The following is a 25,173-nucleotide window of genomic DNA, read 5'->3' as shown; positions in this document are numbered from 1 at the left end:
CATGACCTGAGCTAAAATCAAGAGTCGAGTGCTTAACCAACTGAGCCACTTTGGCACCCCTTACCCCAAGAACTTCAGATAATACATCCTTGCAACAAAAGTTATAAGAGATCTGACACAGCATCCCAGTGTGTGTACGTCAGATAAAGGTAGAGCTACTTGGGCCCCAAGGCACCTGAATGCTCCCCAGGGTGCAGGTGGTACATCACTGGATGGAAAGGGGTGTAAGGACTGCCGTCTCCCGCTAGCACCATAGGCTACAAACATTACTTCCCTCTGGCTCTCTCTCCTTCCCCTCTTTTCTTTCCCCCTGCTTCACAAAGAGGTACTAATTATTGCTAGTCATCATGAGACCTGTTTCAACTCCTTCCCCTGCCATTTAGTCTCTATAACTTCGGGGACAGTCTCTTAAACTTTCTCGGTTTCCTCATCTGTAAAATGGGTACATATTACCCTGGGTTGCGGATCACAGAAGGTAATGTATTGGCGTTCTGCAGAATCTGACGGCTCCAAAATAGAACAAAGGGGAATCACAAGCAGAATGACTCTACTTTTTATGGGTTTGTATAAGACTTGGTTTGAGAAAGAGCCATTTGCTAAGAATAGATGAACACAAGTAAAATTATGTTTGTACAAGTGGGAAACAATACATTTCAGTGGTGGGAGTCACCTGCCCTCCAGCCTACCCGCCCATTCTGACCCATTCTCTACACTTTGCCCTGCCCTGTGTTCCAAGAGGCTGTCCCCTGAGGGCTGCCTCACCCCACTCCTTTGCCCTCTGCCTTTTGGTTGAGTTGGGTCAACAGAGGCCTCTGGAGGGCAGGAAGAGAGCGACGTAAGGGTTGATGTGTTTCTTCTCCTCTTCCTCCTTGACCCAACCCGCTACAACTATACTATATGACTTCTCCTTGACTCTAGATCTTTCTAGGATCCAGTTGGTGCCTTCTTCCATCTGTGCCTTCAACACTGAGAGGTTAAGGGCTTCTCACTATAGCAAGATGCTGATTGCCTTAACATCCCAGCCCTGCCTGCACCTGTTTTTAAATTCCTTCCTTCCCCTCCTTGCATGCCCCTTGAATGAGTTATGTATGCTGCTCACCCCTGACTGATCTGACCCTTCAAATGAGGCTCGGTCCTTCTCCTCCAGAGAAAAGAAATCCGACTGTTAGAAGTGCATTTATTCAGCTTATGGTACCTGCCTGATGAAGTTGCTTAACTTCACTGAGTCTCAGTTTTTGCTTCTGCGAAATGGCCATAAGTAAATATCTCATCTCCTTTGCTCACAAAGGGAAAATCTGAAAACCCCCGAAAACAACCCCAATTAAAAAGAAATGTTTCCTGCTGGAAAGGAATTACAGCCGCCAAAACACCATCACCAGCCCAGTCCCAGGTCTTCGTGGCTGACTGTCCTGCCAAGTTCAGAGGCCAGAGAGAGGAAAGGAAGAATTTGTAGCTTTTTAAAAGGAGAATATTTGAAAGACCGAAGCTTCTTAATTCTTCACTGTGGAGTGAAAATTGGGCCCTAAATTATTTATTGTATTTTAAATTTACTGACAGAAGCAGTTTTAAAAACTTTGCTGTCCTTTTTGAAAATAATTAACCTACTTAAATGTTTTAAATCTTTTAAAATATTTCTATTAAATGGTAAAATGAGGGGAAAATAATGTTGATTGGAACAGGCTGTTCAGAGGAGAGAGGAGGAGAATCCAATGCCTCCCTTTTGTCCAGGATCCTCGGGTGGGGGCCCGGGTGGAGGGGGATAAAGGCTCATCCTGACCTTGACCTTTTACTGGGTCAATCTTATTCAGAACTGGTGAACGGTGGGGGAGAGAGAGCTCCATTTTTTATGAGTTTCCTGGAAAGAAGAAGGACTCTTTAAGACCTGGATTCCAGGCAAAGCAATCCCATTGGTTGCAAATAGAGAACCCGATAGAAACCAGTATGAGCAAAAAAGATGACTGGTTCATTTACCCAGAATGCCCACGGGCAGGACTGGCTTTAAGAAGCCAGTCAGGGCACTTTATTCCCTTGGCCACAGTGACTACAGTGCCCTGACCCAACCCTGGAGAGTGAGGCGTAATCACCTTTTCCTCCGAATGTGGATAAGGGCATATGCTCTCCCCTACGGGGCTTCTGGTAGGGAAAAGGGGGGCACGTTCGCCCTGGGACATGGTTCTCCACCTCTCATCTCTCCACCCTTCCTCTGGGAACAGTCACAGGCATCAGCTTCGTAGATCTTTGTATTTCTGGTGACTCTGTATAACCCTGCCGTGTCTGGACTCTGGGGAAGTGGAGTGTGTCCTGAGCATCATGAGGAGTGTCTGAACATCAAACAGGGATGAGTCTCACTCCACTGCCATACTCAGGCACAAGAAATATCATCTTATTTCCCTTTGTCCCAATGATCAAATTAAATCTGACTCTGACCGCTCGCCTGGAAGGGAGCTCAATCTCAGTTATTGGGGGGAAGAGGGGGCTTTTTGTCCAGCTCCCTGAAGGATGGAAGAGAAGTCCCACGTTTGTCACCTGCCATCAGGACTAGCTACCTAATTTGTGCATAATGAAAATGTGGGGTCTCCCATTCAAAGATTATTAAGACTTTTAAGATGGTGCCAAAAAGAAGCTTTAGAACAAATGTTGGGTTAATAAATTGTCTCATTCATTTAAAAAAAGAAGAATTTTAAGATGGTGACAGAAATGCATTGAACTGAATGCAAGGTCTTTTAGTGAGGGGCTCTGCGTGAATGCACAGGTGGCAGGCCCACAAGGCTGGTCTTGCCTAAATATATATTACTTTTGCAATTCATTATGGTCCCTTGAAGCTGTCTGTCCATGAGCTGGCATCTGAGCCCAGTAACCTTGATGAACCATGTGGCCCTTCTGCTCCTAAGTCAGCCACTTCCAAGGGAACTGCAAAAAATCAGCACTCAGGTTTCTGATGCAACAGAGCCTCCAAACGTGTCCTCACCCCAAATCTTTGGCAAATGCTCTCCCAACTGAGGTCCCTTCTGTCTCTACACACCAAGCATCCTTGCAGCTCCCAACTCTTCCCTCAGGCAAAAGAAGCCCCAGGTCACTAAGACTCAATTAAGACTCTGCTTGCACATCAATTTTGAGGAGAAGGGAGGCAGATAGTTCTCATTTTTTCTTTATCAGCAGCAAAAACATAAAGCACATAGTACCAACTCAATACGTTATCCTTCAGGGGAGTGACACAGTCAGATTTATGTCCTATAAAGATCTCTCTGGCCACAGTGTAGAAAATAGATTATGTGTGTGGGGGGAGGGGGGCTAGGAGGGAATGTAGAAATACCAAATAAGAAGCTATTTCAGAGTCCAAGAGAGAAATAACAATGGCCTGAAGTGTCAGGGCAGATAAAGGCAAGTGGACACATCCAAAAGATATTTGGAAGATCGTGGCAGATACTAATAGTTTCCTGCTTCAGCACCCACTTTCTCTATTACTAATAAAATCCCAAACATGTTCTGGTTGGCAAGGTGTGTGTTTAAAAATATTCACTTCCCAATCTTCCTTGCAGATAAGGGTTACCATGTAATTCAGTGTTGGCCAAAAAGAAATATATATATATTCAGAAGACAATGGGTGAAGTTTCTGGGCTTTTGAAAAGGAAACAGATCTGACTGGCTTCAATTTTTGTATTTTCCCTTCATGCTTTACCCTTTGTTCTGCCTGGAATCTGGGTGCTATATCAAGAGGTGTGGCAGCCATCTTGGGACCAAGAGGTAATAAGCATAGCACCAAGTTCCATGGGCTAGGGATGGTAGAAAGACAAGGTAGAGAGAGCTTGAGATACGGATGGTATCACAGAGCTGCTGAATAAGCCACAGGATGACTTCCTCCAGATTTCTTGTTACTTGAGAAAAGTAAACCTCTTTTTTGTTTAGCCAGTGTGATTAAGCTTTCTATTACATGCTTTAAAATGCAATCTCTAATTAATCCAGATATAGACCCAATAAGACTTAGGATAAATTGTGGCAGGGGAATTCAGAAGCAGGCAGCAGTGCCTCTGGAGGACCCCAGCCAAACCCACTGCACAAACTTCAAACCAACCATAAAGCAATGTTAAACCAAATGTGAAGCTCAAAGAAGCTGTAACATTTAACAGGGAGAAATATATTTAGGTCATAAACCTATTTCCTCCAAAATATTAAATCAACAGCAAGAGGACCCTCCACCTCTCTGGGCCAGTGTATTTATGAGCAGAGAGGGGATTCTGATCCAAAGCTCTGGCAAAGAGAGTGGATTTACTCGAGAGCCCCTGGGCTGCATTTCCCAGGCACAGAGCACAGGGTTTGGAGTCATAAATATCTGGGTTCTAATCCCAGCTCCATCATGCTAGTTGTGTGACCCTGAAAGTAAAGTGACCCTTTGAAATGACTTCACTACTCTAGAGTCCATTTCCTTATCTATAAAATGGAGCTTTGTAATAGTGACATTTCACAGCATTGTCTTGAGAATTAAAACAATTAATGCATAGGGCACCTGGGTGGCTCAGTTGTTAGAGTCTGCCTTCAGCTCAGGTCATGATCCCAGGGTCCTGGGATCGAGCCCCACATCAGGCTCCCCGCTCAGCAGGAAGCCTGCTTCTCCCTCTCTCACTCCCTCCTCTTGTGTTCCTGCTCTCACTCTCTCTCTATCAAACAAATAAATAAAATCTTTAAAAAAACAATTAATGCATAAAAAGTAACTAGCTGCATCTGGCACATATAAGTTCTCATAAAAATTAAGATCCCTTTCTCCATTCCTTCTTTCCATTAGCTTCTCCCCACCCCTCCCTAGATCTTTCCCCCTCCTCACCTACCACTAAAGGCTGAAATACCAATGTAGAGTTCAAACCCTTCTAGGAACAAGCATGTCTTTATCCCATTTTACCGACAAAGAAACAAGACTCAGATAAGTACAGTGCAGACAAGAACCCAGGTCTTCTGCCTTCTAGCCTCATGCTCTGTCAGCCTCATGATGCTGCTTTTACTTACAGTCTCCCCACTGACAGTTCAGAAAGCTGGGCTCCGAGAACAGACGCTGGGACAGAGCACAAGCAATAGCAAGAGGACCTGAAACCATTCGCTGGACTCCATTCCTGCAAGATGCTGTAAACTTTTGGCTCAATGTCTATTTTTTAAGGATGATTACACACCATAACTATTAGAGACTATTGGCTATCCACAATATCCATTTTTCTTTCCCCCTATGCACCAGCGTACTACAATTCCGAGACTCCCTTGCAGTTGGTGCGGCCATATAATAACTTAGAGCCCATCCATTGCAATGAGAGCAGACATGATGTGAACCACTTCCAACTCTGGTCCATAAAGCCCCCCATGCTTGCTTCTCTATTTCCTTTTTTCCCCCTTCCACTGCACACTAAGGCATGTTTAACACCCTGAGGGAAGGAGGAGCTATAAGATGGAAATAGTCCAAGTCTCTGAATGGTTCTGTGCAGAAAAGCTTGCCTTCTTGTCTGAACACTCAGACAGGACTGTGACATAAGTGAAAAGTACACATCTGATGTGTTCATCCATTACATGTTTGGGTCTATCTGTTACTGCAGTACAAGCTTAGTGTACCCAAACTAACACCTATCCCAAACACTGAAATAAGCTGCAAACGTGAACATGACAAAGGAAATTCTAATTCAGAGACTTTTTTTTTTACTTTTATGATTTTGATTTTTTTGGTATGTTAAAAATTTGGTAATACTTGCATAAATTAAAACTATCAGAATTACATGTCCATGTGCAGTAAAAACTGAGTTTCCTTTTCTATCTAAGCCTAGTTCCTTTTCCTGAAACAACCACAGTACCTAGGGTTCTTGGATACTCTTTTAGAAATATTCTATATCTATCTATCTATCTATCTATCTATCTATCTATCTATCTATCATCTATCATCTATCTAGATCCAAATATACAATATATAATATAGATTCCCCATCTTCTTAGTGTCTACTAAATATATTAGATTGTATATACTTTTATCATATTCACCATGATTGTGACCATGGATTTTGGAAATCATCTCACTTCAGCACAAAAAGAACTCTTAAACGAATGCACCATAGTCCACTATATGGACAAACCATTTATTATTTTAACAACTTTCCTATTAAGAGATATTTATGTTGTGACATTTAGCCAGTTTGCCAATACTTTGACATTACAAACAGGGCTGAAGTGAATATCCTGGCACATATACATTTGCACAAAAGTCCTTTCAAGAAATTTCTGGGTCAGATTTTCTGAGTATCATTTTTTTTGGTATTGTGTAGTATTTTTATCAGGGTATAATTGGCGTATAATGAACTTTACATATTTAGGGTATATAGGTCGATAAGTTTGACATATGCACACACCTGTGAAACAAGACGAGATGCATAGACCCTAGACTTCCAAAAGTTTCCCTGTGCCCCTTCTTGATCCCTCCAACATCCATTCCCAAAGGACCACTGGTTTATTTTCTGTCACTATAGAAATTTACAATAATTTTATGGAAATGGAGTCATGCAGTAGGTACTCTTTTTTACCTGCCTTTCTTCGTGTAATGCAATTGTTTTTATATTTATCTGCATGGTTGCATGTATCAACAGCTCATTCCTTTTAATTGCCACATAGTATCCCATTATATGGATATACCACCATTTGTTTAAACATTCCCATGATGGGGGACATTTGGCTTGTTTTCAGTGTATGGCTAGAACACATAAAGATGCAATGAATGCTCGCAGAAAAATCTTTATGTGGGCGTATGCTTGTTAGGAAAAAATACGAGTGTAAAGGCTGGGCGGTAAGGTACGTCTACCTTTAGAAGAAACCGCCAAACTGTTTTTCAAAGTTACACCATTTGAATCCCCACCAAGAGTGTGAGCCTTCCAGTTGCTCTATATCTTTTCCAACCAATAACCGACATGATAAGTAATGTGTGCTCATTACTATTGAATGATTTCTTTTCTTCTCTTGGAGTTTTGTTTTGTTTTGTTTTGTTTTGTTTTGTTTTTTTGCTTATACGTTTATTCCACATCAAGTCCCTTTCCGTTGCGTGATTTGCAAATGTTTCCAGCCCACATGTGGCTTATGTTCTTATTGTCATAGCAATGTCTTTCAAAGAGTAGATGTTCAAATTTATGAAGTCCCGCCAGTGATAGTTCTCCTTTAGGGATAGAGCTTTTGGTGTCATATCTAAGAAATATTGCCTAACCCCAAATCACAAATTTCCTCAAACATCTTCCTTAAGAAGTTTCATAGTGTCAGGCTTTCCATTTAAGAGTGTGACCAATTTGAGGGCACCTGGTGGCTCCATCGGTTAAGCGTCTGACTCTTGCTTTTGGCTCAGGTCATGACCCCAGGGCCATGAGATTGAACCTGTGTCAGGCTCCACGCTCAGTGTGAAATCTGCATAAGATTCTCTCAAAAAAATAAAAATTAAAAATTAAAAAAAGGAGTGTGACCCATTTTGAGTTAATTTTCGTATAAGGCATATGTTATGTATTGACATTCACTTTAGACTATGAATATCCAATTATTCCACCACCATTTGTTGAGTAGATAAAAATCCTTTCCCTGAAACTGCTGTTCAAAATTCAAAACTAACCACATATGTGTTCAGGTATTTCCAGAGTTTCTATTCTCTTTCATTGACCTAATTCATCAATCTTCATGTCAACGTCACACTGTCTTGATTACTGCAGCTTTAAAATAAGCCTTAGAATCAAATAATGTAAGTTCTCTAACTTTGTTCTTCTTTCTCAAAGTTATTTTGGCTGCTAAACCACTCTGGAAAACAGTATGGAGGTTCCTCAAACAGTTGAAATTAGAGCTACCATTTGATCCAGCAATTGCACTACTGGGTATTTACCCCAAAGATACAAATGTAGGGACCTGAAGGGGTATGTGCACCCCAATGTTTATAGCAGCAATGTCCACAATAGCCAAACTGTGGAAAGAGCCAAGGTGTCCATCGACAGATGAATGGATAAAGAAGATGTGGTATATATACACAATGGAATATTATGCAGCCATCAAAAGGAATGAGACCTTGCCATTTGCAACGACGTGGATGGAACTGGAGGGTCTTATGCTTAGTGAAACAAGTCAATCAGAGAAAGACATGTATCATATGACCTGATATGAGGAATTCTTAATCTCAGGAAACAAACTGAGTGTTACTGGAGTGGATGGGGGTGGGAGGGATGGGGTGGCTGGGTGATAGACATTGGGGAGGGTATGTGCTACGGTGAGCGCTGTGAATCGTGCAAGACTGTTGAATCACAGATCTGTACTTCTGAAACAAATAACGCAACATATTTTAAGAAAAAAGGAAAAGAAGAAGATAACAGGAGAGGAAGAATGAAGGGGAGTAAGTCAGAGGGGGAGACGAACCATGAGAGATGATGGACTCTGAAAAACAAACTGAGGGTTCTAGAGGGGAGGAGGGTAGGGGGATGGGTTAGCCTGGTGATGGGTATTAAAGAGGGCACATTCTGCATGGAGCACTGGGTGTTATGAACAATGAATCATGGAACACTACATCAAAAACTAATGATGTAATATATGGTGATTAACATAACAATAAAAAAATTTTTTAAAAAAGTTATTTTGGGTGCTATAGGTCATTTGCCTTTCCATATAAATTTTAGGGTCAGCCTGAATATTTCTCTCACAAAAAAAATTTGCTGGGATTTGACTAGTCTACAAGTCAATTTGGGGAGAATTGACATTTTGGAAATATCGAGTATTTGGATCCTCAAACAGTGTAGCTCTTCATTTATTTAGGTCTTTAATTTCTTTCCTTAATGTTTTGTACTTTTCAGCGTACAGATCCCTTGAATCTTTTGTCAGATTTATCCCATATTTTTAGGCTATTATACGTGGTATTTTCCAATTGTTTTATTGGGAGTACACAGAAATACAACTGGGTTTTGTGCATTCACTTTGTACCTTGCCATGTATGAGTTCTCATGGCTTTCTTGTAGATTCCATAGGATTTCCAACATATACTTTCATGTCATCTGCAAGATGGTTTTACATCTTCCATTTAACCTCAATGTCTCTCATTTCCTTGCTTTGCCTATTGTGCTGAATAGAACTCCCAAACACAATGCTGAATAGAAATGGTGGGACTGGATATCCTTACATTTTTCCTTATCTTAAGGGGAAAGCATTCAGTCTGTCCACTAGTAGGTATGATGTTAGTTACAAGTTTTGCATTGATGCTTTTTATCAGAGTGAGAAATTTCCCTCCTATTCCTCAGAGATTTTTTAAAGGAATGGTTGTTGGATTTTATCAAATGCTTTTACTACCTCTATTTAGATGATTTTTTTGTATAAACTATTAATATGCTAAATTGAATTGAGAGAATTTTGAATGTTAAACTAATCTTGCATTTCTGGGATAAACCCCATTAGGTCACCATGTATTAGTTTTTAATATATTTTAAATTCTGTTTGTTCTCTTTTTGTTAAGAGTTTTGCATGAAAGCTCATGAGAAACATTGTTCTGTCCTTTTTTTTTTTTTTAATCCTGTGATGGCTTTTTGTGTCTGATTTTTGTATCAGGGTCATTCCGACCTTACAGAATGAGTTGGAATGTGTTTCCTCCTCCTCTGTTTTCTGGAAGATCTTGAATGTTTGAAAGAGTTCACCAAATAAGCCATCTGGGCCTGAAATTGTCTTTGTTTTAAATGCAAATTCAATTTCTTTGAGAGATATAAGATTATTCTGATTATTTTTTTTCTTAAGTGAGAGCTTGGCTGGTGGGTGTGTTGAAAGGAACTTTTCCATTTTATCTGAGCTGGCAAATGTATCGACACAGCATTGTTCATCCATCCCTTTACTGTCCTCTCAGTAATTGTGAAGTCTACAGTGATTCCATCCCATATTCTCCACCATTCTTGATATTGGTGATATGTACCTTCTCTCACTCTGTCCGGGACTTCATAGTTTCCATCAGATTTAGAAAATCTCTGCTCATTATTTTTTTGCAAATACTTTTTTATCCCCCTTTTGTCCTTTGGGCACCCACTCCAATTACATGTGTATTAGGTTACTGTTCTCCAAAAATTTTTTTTCTAGCCCCTTTTCTCTGTGTCTTTCATTTTGGAGAGTTTTTATTGCTATGTCTTCAAGTTCATTTATCTTTTCTTCTACAAAGTCTAATCTACTCTTGATTCCACCCAGTGGGTGTATACATCTATATCAGTCACTGTGGATTTTATCTCCAGAAGTTCAATCTGGATCTTTTTTAGGGTTGCCAGATTTAGCAAATAAAAATACAAGATGCAAAGTTATATTTGAATTTCAGATAAATAATGAATAAGTTTTAGCATGTGTACATTATATGCGATATTTGGGGCATACTTATACACCTAAAAAATTCATTGTTTATCTGAAATTCAGATTTAACTGAGCATCTTTTTTTTAAAGATTTTATTTATTTATTTGAGAGAGAGAGAATGAGAGATAGCACGAGAGGGAAGAGGGTCAGAGGGAGAAGCAGACTCCCTGCCGAGCAGGGAGCCTGATGCGGGACTCAATCCCAGGACTCCAGGATCATGACCTGAGCCGAAGGCAGTCACTTAACCAACTGAGCCACCCAGGCGCCCAAGCATCTTCAATTTTATCTGGTAACCCCTCTTTCTATACCTTACATATCTCTACTTAATGTACATAATCTTTCTTCTAGATCCTTTTGAATATGTGGAATACAGTTATAACTATGCTTTTAATGTCTTTTTCTGCTAATTCTACCACTTGTTTCATTTCTCAGTAGGTGTTAATTGGTTGATATTCCTCCTCATTATGGGTCATGTTCTCTACTTCTTTGCATGCTTCGTAGTCTCGTTGTTGAATCCCAGATCATTATTGATTTTGTTGTTGGGTGCTGGATATTTTTGTACTTCTATAAATATTCTTGAGCTTTGTTCAGGGATGCTATAAAGTTACTTGGGGACAATTTGATCTTTTTGGGGCTTTGCTTTTAAACTGTTAGGTAGGACTGCTGAGTATTTTTTTACCCAGTGATTTCTGTTTTTTATGAAGTTTGGCTGGTGGGAACAGAAATTATGTCCAGCCCTTTGGGAACTCTAGTGATGACTCCTCTAATCTTCTCAAGCGGCTCTTTCCTCAACCTTAGATGATTTCCTGATACACACGTGTTGATCGTTAGGCAACTGAAGACTTGAGGGGGGCAATCCTCTACCCCCATCTCTCCCTCTCTTTTTCTCTCTCTCCCTCTCTTTCTTTCTCTCCATGAAGCTGTCTTATCCAGTATTCTGCCCTGTGAACTCCAGCTGCTTTGCTTTGACCTTCTCAGACTCCTAAATCTATCTCTTCAACTCAGAGAGTCCACTGGGCTCTGCCCAGTCTTCCCCTCCTTGTGCTGTAACATGGAATCTCCCTCCAGGCAGTAATCTCTGTCCTGCTCAGCCTTGTTTCCCCCATTTAGCCCATTTGGCTTCAAGGGATCTTTGCCTAAGGGAGTCTTGGATTTCATCCAAAAAGCATTGGAAAGGTCTGCCATCCCATGGATAGGACAGGAAGCATCTGGAGTATAAGGCGGTGGCATCTGGGAAGTAGCAGAATGGCAGTCTTTCTCAGAGCTTCACTAGAAAACTAAGAAATTGAGGGTCTAGAGAAAAGGTAGAAAGAATAAAATACCAGCATACCCCAGTAGGGGGAGAGTCAAAAAACATGAGATATGCTCATCTCTTATAGGAAAGAGAATAGGAGAGTGGCTACCAGGAGGCAGAGAGGGGTGGGCAGGGGTGGAAATGCAGGGGTGGAGGCTGGAGTCCAGGAGGCTATGACACACCATATGAAATGAAATGCGAGTGTCAAGGCTCTGACAGGTGATCAATGCACCTGCCAAGATGGGAGCAGCAGTGTCTTCGTGCCAAAGTCCACAGGGATGGATGGCTGGAGGATACAGGAATGGGGGAGGAAGGTGTGTCAGATGATGCCTAGAAAGCTGAGACTTCTTGCCCTATGTTTCCATCCAGTGAGAACACTATGGGTTTTGCCTGCCCAACACCCATCCCTCCACATCTCCTGGTAATGCCATCTTGATTTGAGGGCCCCTCCCCCACTCCCATTGATGTTGTTCTGGAGACCCACTGCCAGTCCCTAAATGTGTGCATGCAACTCAACACAGCTCCATTAGAGCCAAACCTGGTACTTTTGCTGGACCTATCAGGAAACGCATTTTGTTTCTATAGAGGCTGCTGAGGTGGCAGATATAAGGTAGTCATTGCAGACATACAGCTTGGTCCTCTGTGGTAGGAGCCTCCCTGATACTGACATCAGAACAGAGGAAAGCAGAATCAAAGGAGAGAAGCAGCTTCTTGGGGATGTTTCCGAATACCTGGATCCAACCATACCTGAATCTAGAATCCCTTAACTGTTTTATTTTAATGAGACAATGAGTTCCCCCTTTCAGATTAAATATGTTTAATTCTTACAAGTAGAGAGTGGTATAGACATAGTTTGGACATGTACTCCCCAGACTCAATCCTTGAGTAGGGAACTGGGATTTTTCAGCCACATGCTCCCCCACTCTCTTTTCACATCTATCCAGGATGAACTCACACACCCTAGAAGGTGCCCAGTCATGCCAAGGAGTCTTACCTGATCAGGCTGGCTCCAGCTCAAGGACTGAGCAAAACATGTCGTTGGGCCTCCATCAGCTCCTCCCTCAGGACTCCTGGGGGCTTTTCCTATTGCTCTGGGTCTCTGGATGTATTTGTAGATCTATTTCCCCAAACTTTGCGTATAGAAATGTTTAATATAGTCTGTATTTGAAAAATCAATTTTTTTGCACAACAATCCAGATGTCTGATTTTGCTTAAAAGAATGGGAAAATATGGCTCCCAGTGTCTTCTTAGAGGTAAAGAGAAGCTGCTCCTTTTACAGAGGCTGGGTGCTCTCCAGTTTGCCACATTCTTCACCATTCCCTGTTGTCTTATACCCAGCCCACTTCCCTAGCTTTTCTCTCCCTCCTGGCACCTGCATGAATTGCAGCCCATGAGACCTTTATAGTGAGAGATCTGAGCCCAGGCCTCAGAGGGCTTAAGGCAGTTGATGTAGAAGCAAGAAGACGGAGGAGGATGACTCTCTAACCAGAATGCTCTATGCCATCAAGGTGCCCAGCAGAGGCAATCTTTATCTTAAAAGATAAAGTCTGGTGGGAGAGAGAGACGTGTACACCCAGCATCTCATCCTTTCCCACTTAGGTACCCAGAATGACAGCAGAACTATCTCATGGCCCCCAAGACAAGAGCTCTGGGAGAAGTTTGGAGTCTACTACAAACACAAGCATGATATTTCTTGCAAGCCTCCTATTTTCGCTTAAAATTAGTCTTAAGTTTTGCATCCTACTTCTTAATATTAAAAAGTATCATAAAATTGGAAACCCCATTGAAGAGAACCTGTTCATCGTGAAACTTCCTGTGTTCTCCTGACATGTGAAGGTGAGCCCTGGCATAGATGTGCCCCACTTTGGGGAGTGCACATAAAGTAGAGAATGATAAGGAGAATAGTAGGCAGTGTGAAGATTGTGTGTGCCAGATACTATCCTGCCCCAGGACCCCTGCACTGGCTATTCCCTCTGCCTGGAAGAGTCTCACCCCAGATACTTCCACTGCTCACTCTCACTTCCTACCAGTTCTCACACAGTGTCCTCTCAGTGGAGCTCACCAGAACCACCCCACTTCTATGGCAACTGTCTCTTCTCTATGTCTCTTCAGTCAACTGTTTAATCCATGACTCTCATCATTGTCGATCATGTTATGAAATATTCTTATGTTTAGTGTCTATTGTTTATTTCCTCCACTGAGATATAAGTTCCACAAGAGTAGGCATTTTTGTCTGACTTGGTCACTGTTGGATCCCTGGCTCCAAAAATAGAAGCTGGCATATAGTAGGTGCTCAATAAATATCTGGTAAAGGAATGAATGAAGGGATGAACGAGTGGATGATGTGTCCTCTCCTGGGGGCCACTCCAGCAGATTTGATAGCAGTGTTGTGCATTGGTTTTGCTGGAAAAAAAAAACTAAAATAAAAAGAACGGAAGTGCTTTTGAAGCCAAAGGACTGAAGGAACGATGGAGAACAAGGCAAAGCCCACTTTGTTCTCCATTGTCTGAATATTGTGGAGACTAAGCGCCATCTACCTGCAGTCCCAGCCCTTCTCCCAATGGTACCACCCTGGTCCAGGCTTCCTGGCCTCACTCCTGGACCCCTGCATGGCCCCCTGGCATGCGTCCATCAGCTATTCTTGCCCCATTTCCTCCAATTCTTTCCCCATCCCGGGCTGGTGCCAGAATATGCACCAAATCCCCTTGGGGTTTGTAGACCGTAGGCACAGGACCTGGTGGCCAAACACTGGTGTTGTAGGAACTAGCAGAAGTCCACTCTCCTCCTGGGCAGACAGGATGCTCCTGGGCAGGGCGCCCTGCTGCAGGACACGGCCCGCACCACTGTTGCTTGGCGGCCCCGTGCACATTACATAGCAGGTCAGAATTTTTCTCCAGCAACTCAGGTGTGCAATAAATGTCACAGTACTTTATTTGTCTAAAATCAAATTAAATCTGACTTTAATCCCCTGATCCCCCCAGGCTGGAGGAAAATTCAATCTCGGTGTTATTGAAGCTCTCCTCCCATGGTGTGAGCAGATTCCTGGAGGGCCTTATGAGAAAAAGGAGGAAGTCCTTTAGAAGGCTTCTGTGGGCCTAGGTCTGTGTCAGGCCAAGCTGGGCCGAGGAGGCACAGGAAGTGGTAAGTTCCCAGAAAAGTTGGGGGGGACCAGAATCACAGACCATGCAACCATCACGAGCTTCCCCAAAGGTCAGGGCTGCCCTGTGAGGCTGGAGGAGGGGCCTATGCTATTGTTGCAGGGCAATGAGTTTATTCTCAAATTCTTGCATGGACACACACTCAGGGACAGCTGTTTGACTAGTCATCCGTCTATCCGTCTGGCCATGCAACAAACATGCGCTGGGTTCCTACTCCATGCCAGGCCCCACACCACGCTAGACCCAGGGGTTATATCACTGAAACAGAATCAGCTCCTGTCCAAGCATCCTGCCCAGGTTAACAGGGAAACAGACAATAAGTAACCATGGCAATCAATGCTTTCCAGGGAAAAGCAGGATGCTGTGCCTGGGGGCAAATAGGGAGGCCAAGGCAGCAGTACTGAGGTCACAGGTGAGCTGATATCTGAGATGTAATGAAAAGCCAGCCAGGCCACGAGCAGGCAGACTTCCAGGCAACCAGGCAGCTGGGGCAAGGTCCTGCAGTAGAAAGGAGTTTGGGTTTACCTGCATTTTATTTGGGATGGGGACCACAGCCTTTGTATAGATGCTCAAATTGAAGCTTGACCTCTACCAACATTAAGAACCACAGATTTAATCTACCCTTATTCCCTACACATACTTCTGGGGGAGGCCCATGTTACACAGCGAACCCCAGGACTGAAAATCTCTGGGGTGCAGTGCTCTTTCTCCATTTACTCAAGCTTCCCTTCATCATCCCCTCCTGCGTGTTCCTCCTTCCCTGCTCCCTGCCCTCACCCCTGCAGGTGTCTATACAGACACACTGCTGGGCCCCAAGTAGGCACAACCCATCAAAATGCCAGAGCGACCAGGCGACGGGACCACAAGACAGAGACACAGCTTATAAAGTGTCTCCCGGCCCAGGCAGGCACCCGTGAAATGTTTGACAGCTCAGGAGATGGATCGGCAATACGGCTCAGGCCACACTTCCAGGGCAGAATTGAAGCCATCCTTCCTGGGAACGGCCTTATAGATCAAGCCGAACACACTCATCAGCCCAGCCACCCACCGCCTTGCCACTTCACCCTCCTCCTCCGGGCTCGGCTGGGCTCTGCCTTGGGCTGCTGTGAGCTGGCGGGAGATCCGCGCCCGGAACAGCAGACCTGGAGCAAGACCTTGGGCAGACCAGGTGCCACTGGACAAATCCCAGTGGGAGAGGCAACTCAGCAAGGATTTCAACCCAAGCTTCTCTGGTGTCTTAAGACACAATTCAGTTATTGTTTTGTAACACACTTAATGGACTATTATAAAGACCACACACGGGGTGCTTTCCCCCATGCCAGAGATTATTCCATTCAACCCTCACTCTGCCCTATGGGATAAGCATCATTAGCCAAGTTTGGCAAGGAGTTGTCCACCTCCCTCACTGCAGATATGGGCCAGAGAAGTTAAGCAATTAGCCCAAGGTCACACAGCAAACCAATGGTGTGGCTGGGTCCTTGCCTAGAGGGGGCATACTTTCTAGATTCCTGGGCTGTGTTTGTGTTTGTCCTGGGACGAGGTCCCCACAGCTGCAGTGCTGTGACCTGAAAGAGTGTCCCTCTGATTAGGGCCCCATCTTCACATGCTGCCAGAGACACTCTGTCCTGAGGAGCAGGTGCATGTTAGGAATAAGCAGGGTTTCCCCACATCCTCTCTTGGCCAGGTGGAGAAGATACACAGTCGGGGTGACTGAGATGCCCAGGCCAGTGGAGGCAGACAGACAACGGGGGGCTCAGGCAGGACCTCCTAGAGGGAGAAAGGCTCTACCTGAGTCCAGAAGAACGAGCAGGTATTTGAGAGGTAGACAGTGTGGAGGGAAAACAAGCGAGATGGAAGACAGTGTGAGCAGAGGCGTGGCAGGAAGAAGGAGTGGTCCACACTCTGAGAACTAATGGTTCATGCAACCAGGGAGTCATGTTCACACGTGAGCAACAGGAGACACTGGCCAGGGAGGCATGACTCGATGAAAAAGGTCTTCAAGACAAGGGAAATGGGGAGCCAGTGAAGGTCTTAGGGAGAGGAGGGACATGATCAGATCTGCATTTTGAAAAGCCTCCTCCAGCAGCAATAAGGAAAGTGCATTGGAAGGAAGAAATATCAGCAGCAGAGACACCAAGGAGGAGGCTTGTGCTGCACCCGAGCAGAAGATGAATCTCGACTCGGCCCAATGACCCACTGAGAGAGGGAAAAATCTGTGATGACAGCCCGTTACGTCCTGGATGGGAGGCAGAGGCTGCCACCACTAAGAGTGACACAGGGGAGAGACCACATTGTAGGGGTGAGGGGGACAATGGATTTCACTGAGCAGGAGTCGAGGGTAACCGAATCTGTGTAACCTCAGATGGGAAGCCAAAATCAAGAAACAGGTGTTTCTGAGACTTACCTTGGCTGAAGAAAGATGCGCATGACCCCAGCAGGTGCTGGTGCGAGTTCGAGCCCAGATGCTGCCAAGTGAAAACACGTAGGTCAGGGAGAGAATGACCAGCACCATGGGGCAGCCCAGAATAATCAGACAGTTGGGGGAGAGCCGGCCACCCAACCCAGTTGTTGCTCCGGCGAGGAAAGCAGACAGCAGCGAGGCAGGTCGTTGATTGGTAGTTGCCCAGCAAATCCAGACGGAACCTGGAGCTGACTGGACACGAGGGAGATTAGCAATGTCAAAAACTGACCTTGCGCTTAACCGGACAAGGGCATCAAAGCACCCATCAGCTTCAGCCACTGGTGGGGGCGAGGGCTCGCAGGACCTTGGCCAACGCAGTCTACATGGAAGGTGGGAGCAGAGGTCTTATTTGACGAGTGGGGAGAAGGTGAAGATGTGGCGGGAATGAGAGTGGCCATTCTTTCCAGGTCCAAGCAACATAGTTGGGTAGCTGGAGGAGGGGCAGGTGCTCCTTTTTTAAGTCTTTTACTTTCTTTTTGCAGATATCCATTTGACATCATGTTACATAAATGCCTAATTGTGATTATCTGCATGCTTTTATTATTAGTTCCATTTTCCTTCCCCACATCATACCCCAACATTAGACAACCCATACCAACAACCTACCATGTTTCTTCCTGCTCAGAAAATCCTATCCACGCATATAACAAGGTCAGTGTTTGCCCAACGCCACCCACAGGGCTGGGTGTTAAATATTGAAATACATCCGTACCAGTTAGTAAGTAGCGTCTCCCTCAAGCCTCCTCGATGGCCCCGTGCCCAACCCTGGGACACTAAGTGGTTGCTTGGCATGGTGACTATCACTCACACAAGTGTGTTTGTGTCTGTGTCCCCATATGCGTGCATGTACGTGCATCCATACAAACATGGGTCTAGGGGGACAGTGCTGGTTTCTTTTTTTTTTTATAAATGTGGGATCATATTATGTGTACCTCTTTCTGCCTGTTGACACTCAACCAAGCTTCATGGAAATCCTTCCAGGTCACCCGATGTGCTACGAACTTTTTGTAATGGCCACATAGCAAACCACGGTGTGGATGTACCATAATGCATTCAACCATTCATCCCTCTCCCCCACCACACGAATGATTGGATAATGTTTATAGGAGATGAGCTGAGACCCAGGAGAGAAAGAAAGGAGAAACTAAAGGTGCAGAAACAAGACAGGAGATGGTGGGGGGACTCCCGAGAAGGTGGGGAAGGGCGGGGAGAGACTCCCCATTAACAGAAGGGGAAGAGCCTTCGTATGACGGGTCGGTACAGCTCGGATTAGCTGTGTCTCATCAACTGTGCCCATTCCCTCAGGTCCGCCGAGCAACATACTCTCCTTCCCACAGCCTTGGTGAGCCTCATAAAATGAGGTGATCTGCTCCTTCGGCTCGGCAGCCCCCAGGATGAAGACCCAAATACCTTATGGTGACATATATGGCGCAGCTTCTGCTGCACTTCACCTTTGCTCCCTGAGTTCCAAACACTCTGGCTTCCTTTCAGCGCCGTCAACATGCCATGATTTCTCCTGCCCCAGGGCCTTTGCATATGCTGTCCTAACCACCCGGAATGCTTTCCAGTCCTCTGCTTCCCCTTCATCTAATCCCCTGAGAGGGACTTAGAAGAAGCATCAAAATATTGCCCGAGATTCTCTCCAGATTGCATTATGAGGCTGCCTGTGATTTGCATGAGGTTAATAACTTCCGACGGGGAAGCTAAATAAAGTAAATCCAAACATTCACTTGCTTTTAAGAAAAAAGATTGCACATCTGTGATGAAGGTCTTTTTGGTGACAGCTCTTCTTTGTTTCAGTGTTATAGTCGCTTGCTTTACTGATGAAAGGATATAGAAATGTCTCTATACGTAGATTAAAGAAAATCTGTCTGACAACAATCCAAATAAGGAAAAAGAAGTCTGAAGTTGGAAGTCCCCATGGGTCCCTCACTCTCTGCCCCAACAACATGGGACCAAGCATTCCCTCCCCACACCGTCACTCCTCAATGAGCCCCTGGGGACAAATGTCACGAATGGCCATCTGCATTATTTTTCCCAAAACTACCTTCGTTGCCGTGGATCCCATTCCAACACACACACGTGAGTGTGCACACACAGAGGCAGGGTGACAGCTAGCATGATAACTAAAAGAAATAAAGGTAAGATACAGTACAAAATATCCTTTCCCTCTTGATGTCCAGTAGTTCCTTATGTCTCCTCCTCTCTCCCTTCCTCCCCCTCCCCTCCCTCCCCTTTCTCCTGCCACCCTCCTCTTCCTCCCGACTTATGTATCTCACACTCCTTAGGCAAGAACCATTATCCACCCATCTTACAGATTTAAGAAACTGAGGTCGGCCAGGCCTACGGCAGCTCAGAGCTATGACTGGATTCAAACCCCAGCTCTGCCACTTGCTCTTGGCAAAGTTTCCCACGTGTCTGACAATTCTGAGCTTGTTTATCTGGGCCAAACAAAAAAAACATTTCTTTAACTGCACAAAGCACAGGAAGGGTGTTATCCTCAAAACACCAATCTCATTATTATGTCATGGAAAGTAAAGTGAATTTTTAAAAGTAAATTAGGTCAGTATTCACAGTCTTGCCATGATACTTCTAAGAAGTTCCAAATACCACAGCACAACCCATATGGCCCTGCACCATTGACCCCTGCCCACCTCCTGAGCCCACTTCACTCCAGGTTCTCTTCACTCCCTCCTTCTGTTCCCCCTTTCCACCAGTGCTTTGTATTAGCTGATCTCCCAACCTGGGATGCTCCCCCTGCAGGTTCTTCTCTGTCTGGCTCATACTCATCGTTCATAAGTCAGCTTAAATGTCACCTCCTCAGAGAAGCCCTCCCTGACTACCTTATCAAACACTCCTGTGCGTTCACATGATGGTGCTTTATCACACTGGTTTATATTCCCCATGATCTATGTTACCATCTGAAACTCTCCTGCTTATATATTTATGTGGGCACTCGATGATTGTTTTTCTTTCCCCTTTGGCAGATAAAGCTGGGGTCTCCCCTGTCTTGTCCAGCATTTCATCCACAGAACCTAGAACTGTGCCTGACTCATAGTAGGTGCTCAATAAATATTTCTTGAAAGAACATTTGAAAGGGGATCAAGAATATAGAATGCAGGGAGTGAAGTAAGCACTTGGCCTAAGCCCAGGTCAGCTAGAGGATGCTCTGGTCCTTCCTCATTGACCTGCCACAGGGCCTGGGATTCTGCAGGTTATGTTCTGAACACAGCCACAGGCAACACATAAAACGATGGGCATGGCTGTGTCCCAATAAATCTTTATTTACAAAAATGGGTGGCCAGCTGAGTTTGGCTCACAGGTCCTGGTTTTTCAACCCCTGGTCTAGGAGAGTCCCCACCAGGGTACCTGTTGGATAAAATGCAGGTTATGTTCCGGGAACCAGCATTCACAAGGCAGTTGAGCCTTGGTCAAGGTACCTGACACGGGCTGTGTCAGCAGGACCCTGGACACTAATTACAACAGAGGCACGGGCCATAAACTTTATTGCTCAGCAGGACTTTGGCCCCCAACTTGGCTTTCTGCTGATTTTCCAAAGAGCAGTGGAGGTAGGCTCAGTGCTGTGATCACTGATGCGTCAGGGAAAGGGAGCCTGCACGTTTAATTAAACGTTATTCAAGAAATAAAATTCAGGCCCTCAGCTGACAACGCAAAATATTAAAGCATCAATTTCCTGAAGGAAACCTGCTTTAATGAGATTCTCCAAATAAATGGAAAGGGGGGGAAGAAACATATTAATCCCAGCTGGTAATGTCAGCCCCATCAACCCAGAGTGATGTCTTGATGAACAAAAGCTGATGATATTGGTTTACTAGGAAAAGAAGGTGTGCGGGACTCTACTGAGTCCTCTGGGTTCCAGAGATACCCAGACCCTTGGGAAGAAGACCTTTCTTTCTCATGAGCCCCTAGGATGGAGAGAAGCCATAACAAGGTGCACCCTCAGGGCCAAAGGTGATAAAAATTGATTGGAGTCAAGCTGGGGGGTCTATAGTAGAGGGTCACAGGGCTCTGCCCTTGGTCCTGTCCCAGACAACCTTTTCATTAGTGACTTGGAAGGGTATAAGGGGGCATATTGACCTCATCTGTTGATAAGCTGAAGCTGGAGCTCAATTTATGTAAGGTACCTGAAACACTTAGAACAAAATAGATGCCTATCACATTTCCCCACCGAAGCTTTCAATCCCTTCTGTGCCCCAAAACCAGTGTGAGTAAGATCGATTTACTCAACTGAATACCATGTTCATGGCCTTCACCATTCTTTTCCTCCCTGTTCTGTTATTAACATATTTCCTTGAGTTTGACTCATTCATTATCTCAGATAGATTTTAAATGACTTTAGAGCACTACTGGAAATGAAAATCTGGCATAGCCCCCAGCAAAAAGTAGCCATAAAGACAAATCTGATGACAACTTAACACTGTTGTGGCTCAATATCATTTGCCAGATGAAAACTGTGAGCCTGAGATTCACTCTTTTTTGTTGTTAGAGAGATGACCAAAGGTTAGAGAGGGGTTAACCTCATACAGGAACCATAGATGGTGTCAGCCATCTGGTGACATCATGCCTCTGCTTCAACCACAGAAAATTCTCATCTTTCTCTGGAACAACAGGCACAGTGTGATCCCTCTGAAATAAAAAAGGGGAAGACCAGAAAACATTCATATATGCAAGTCTGGAAAGGTGCTCAGGAGACAAAAGGAAGTGCCTCCCTGGATGGGGAGCAGGGAGGAGGCTGGGAAGTGCGCGGGTGGAGGAAGGGGTGAGGAAGGAGGGAGATATTCACTAAGCTGCCTGAAGTCAGCCCAAATCTCTTTCTGTTGCTTATGCTCGCAGACCCCTAACTGACGGATATACGGTCCCTTGATTATCAGCTCTCCCCAGTCCTGGTGTTGCAGGGTTCTTGTCTCCCAGAGTTGAAGAACGAGTCTTGTGGACAAGAGTGGGGAGTGAAGTGAAAGTTTATTAAGGAAAGGTGAGAACAGAAAGAACAAAACAAGAGCTCTCTAGAGTGAGAAGGGTCCTGAATGGGTTACCATTGAGGACTTTTGTGGCAGGTCTTCTATAGAAAACTGACCAGGGAACTTGGTAAATATCTTGTCCATAACATTAAGACAAACAAGGTGGATGTGTAAATACTATGTAAATATCTCACCTATATTTAGAACAAACAAGGTGGATTTGTTATGTTCCCTGCTCTCTGGCTAATATCTTGTCTATAAGATTTCTCCACACCTGAGATTTCTGTGGGCCTGGTAGAGTAGCCCCCCTGCGGGAGCCTAGCCATGTGGTCCCCTACCTATGTCTCCCTATCTAACCTCGCCTGTCCCTTACTCACGGAGACCTACCCTCTGCTTCCACAGAGAAGCTTCATTCTGGGACGTGAAATAAAACAAGGCTCCGTTCCCAGCATAACCAGTTAACAGTGAGAGGCCATTAAGGCTGGGGAGCCGGGGCAGGACTGAGCCCTTTCTGACTCGTTCGGTACTATCTCCCCAGATGGGGTGCTTGGCACACAGTAGGCATCACGCCCACGGGTGCTGGATGCTCTTTGACTTGATACAGCAATGCACTACTCTGCTGTGCCGTCAATGGTGCTTGCCGGGGTCCGGGAAAAAAGTCTGCACGCATATTTTCCCTTCTAATTCTGCACCTAGGGACTGGAAGCATTTCCCGGAATGACGGCAAAGGATGTCAGTCTTGATTATGGGTGGGATGAATCTGCTTAGGGGAAGTTTGATGGAATGTCCAGTAGTCACTATTAGTCTTCATTGAATACTAAATATAAATATGAAGAATCAGAAAAGACAACCAGATTGTGAAAAATCTCCCAAATTTATTTTTGCAGTGCTGTTAAATCCATTTCTGATTAAAATAATTCATCACTTATCTATAGCAAGCAATACTGGATGGTTATCCACATGTGAATCTATCTTAGAAATATGCACCAACTTAAAGTGATTTTTAATAAAAATACATATTTTTAGCCTGCAATTTGGTTCCGAGGGCTGGCTGCTGACAAAGGAAAGGGAGCTGTTCTCTGAATCAGTGAATGTTTTCCAAAAAATAAATTAAGGGGAAAACAAAAGAGGCAGCTAGCTCCCAATGCGATACAAATTCATGGTGCTTACCTTTGCCTCAAATTTCACTGTTCTTAATTTTTGGTGGAGGGTGGGGGCGGGTTGTGTGGCTGGTGTTTGGTTTTTAATAAAATCCATCAGGCAGCTCCCGACAACTCAGTCTGGGTTTGTGGTTTCTTTGAAAGTATCAAGACTTGGAGGAAAATTTGACAAATGGCCCGGCACATGCGCAGACTTAAAGGGTCTTTAGGGTGGCAGTCAAGGCCCCTGCATATCCCAGTCTCAACCCAATATTCCCTACTGCCCAGGTCTCCAAACCTCTGCTTCAGCCACAGAAAATTCTCATCTTTCTCTGGAACAACAGGCACAGTGTGTTCCCTCTGAAATAAAAAAGGGGAAGACCAGAAAACATTCATATATGCAAGTCTAGAAAGGTGCTCAGGAGACAAAAGGAAGTGCCTCCCTGGATGGGGAGCAGGGAGGAGGCTGGGAAGTGCACAGGTGGAGGAAGGGGTGAGGAAGGAGGGAGATATTCACTACGCAACATTTTTTGCCTGTAGATTCTCAAACTCTGTGAATCTAACACTGGTTCAGAAATGCAAGGGAAGGAAGGAGTGAAGGAAGGGAGGAGGGAAGGAAAGAAGGGAGAAAGGGCAGGAGGAAGGGAGGGAGGGAGGGAGGAAGGAATTCTCATCATTCCAGGAACACATTTCCAGACCTTTGCACTTGCTAGTCCCACCTCCTGGAGGACTTGCTGGACCTGATGGCCACACACCACCACCCCACCCTCCCACACTCCCTGAGGGATGACCCAAGAAGAGTTCCTCTGTGCTCCGAATCACCTTGGTCAGAAGGCAAACTCCCTGGGACAGGACTGTAGATGCCTTCTTCTCTGTAGTAGCACCAGACTTTAGCACGGTGCCCCACACATAGTAGATGCTCAGTAAATAATTGTTGAATGAATGAACGAGGAGCCATAAGGAGGCTGCATAATCTAATAGGAGCATGGGTGCTGGTGTTGGGCAGGTCTGACTAGTGGGGCTGTGTGACTTTAGAAATGTGAACTAACCTCTCTGAGATCCGATGTTTCCCCCAGGGGTTCTGGCAAAGACTCTGTAGGGTCACTCGTGTGTAACAAGCACACAGTGTTAGCTACATTCTTGTGGTTGTCTTCGGGGTGGCAGTTGCCACACTATATGACAGTCACCTACCATATTCCTGCCTCCACACCCAGACAAGATGCTCTTGAGCACAGGGACCTGTCCCTGTCCCTATCACCTTTCTGCAGTGCCAGCCCTAGAGGAGAAGCCAGCAAGGGAAGGTTCTCAGAAGGTTTGTTGACTGACTTAAAGAGGGAGCAAATGAAGGAGGAGCCTTCCGCCCGAGGGGAAGGAGGAAGTGAAGCAGATGGGCAGGTGTGACCCACTCTTGCTGGTAACTGGGACCCCAGCCATGCAAAGCCCCCAGGGCTAGAAGACACTGGCAGTCAGACCTCAGCCTTGCCGCAATCCCCTACCCCCTACCGGGGATTCAAAATGAGTTGAGAGCCAGAGCCAGAAGCTTGGCCATTCCTCCGGTAGGGGCCCTGCTCAGCCAGTCCTCACCTACTCACCCCCCTGCTGCAGGGACCTGGCCCTTAGCTTTCTACCCACTGGCATCCGTGCCCAGGCAGCCCTCTCTGGGTGTGGCTTTCCCGTGGGTGCCAGCCTGCCCCAGTCCTGGCACGTGCCACCTTACACTGTCCCCCTTCCCATCCATGCCCCCCCTTCACATGCACTGTTGCAGTGCACCGCGCTGGGCTTCCATCTTTC

This window comes from Callorhinus ursinus, unplaced genomic scaffold (genome assembly GCF_003265705.2).
Source record: "Callorhinus ursinus isolate GAN/ISIS: 27379988/994484 unplaced genomic scaffold, GSC_fseal_2.0 scaffold87, whole genome shotgun sequence".
In the NCBI taxonomy this organism is placed as follows: Eukaryota; Metazoa; Chordata; class Mammalia; order Carnivora; family Otariidae; genus Callorhinus; species Callorhinus ursinus.
The sequence above is the reverse complement of the archived record's forward strand: the minus strand, read 5'-3'. Positions refer to the sequence as shown.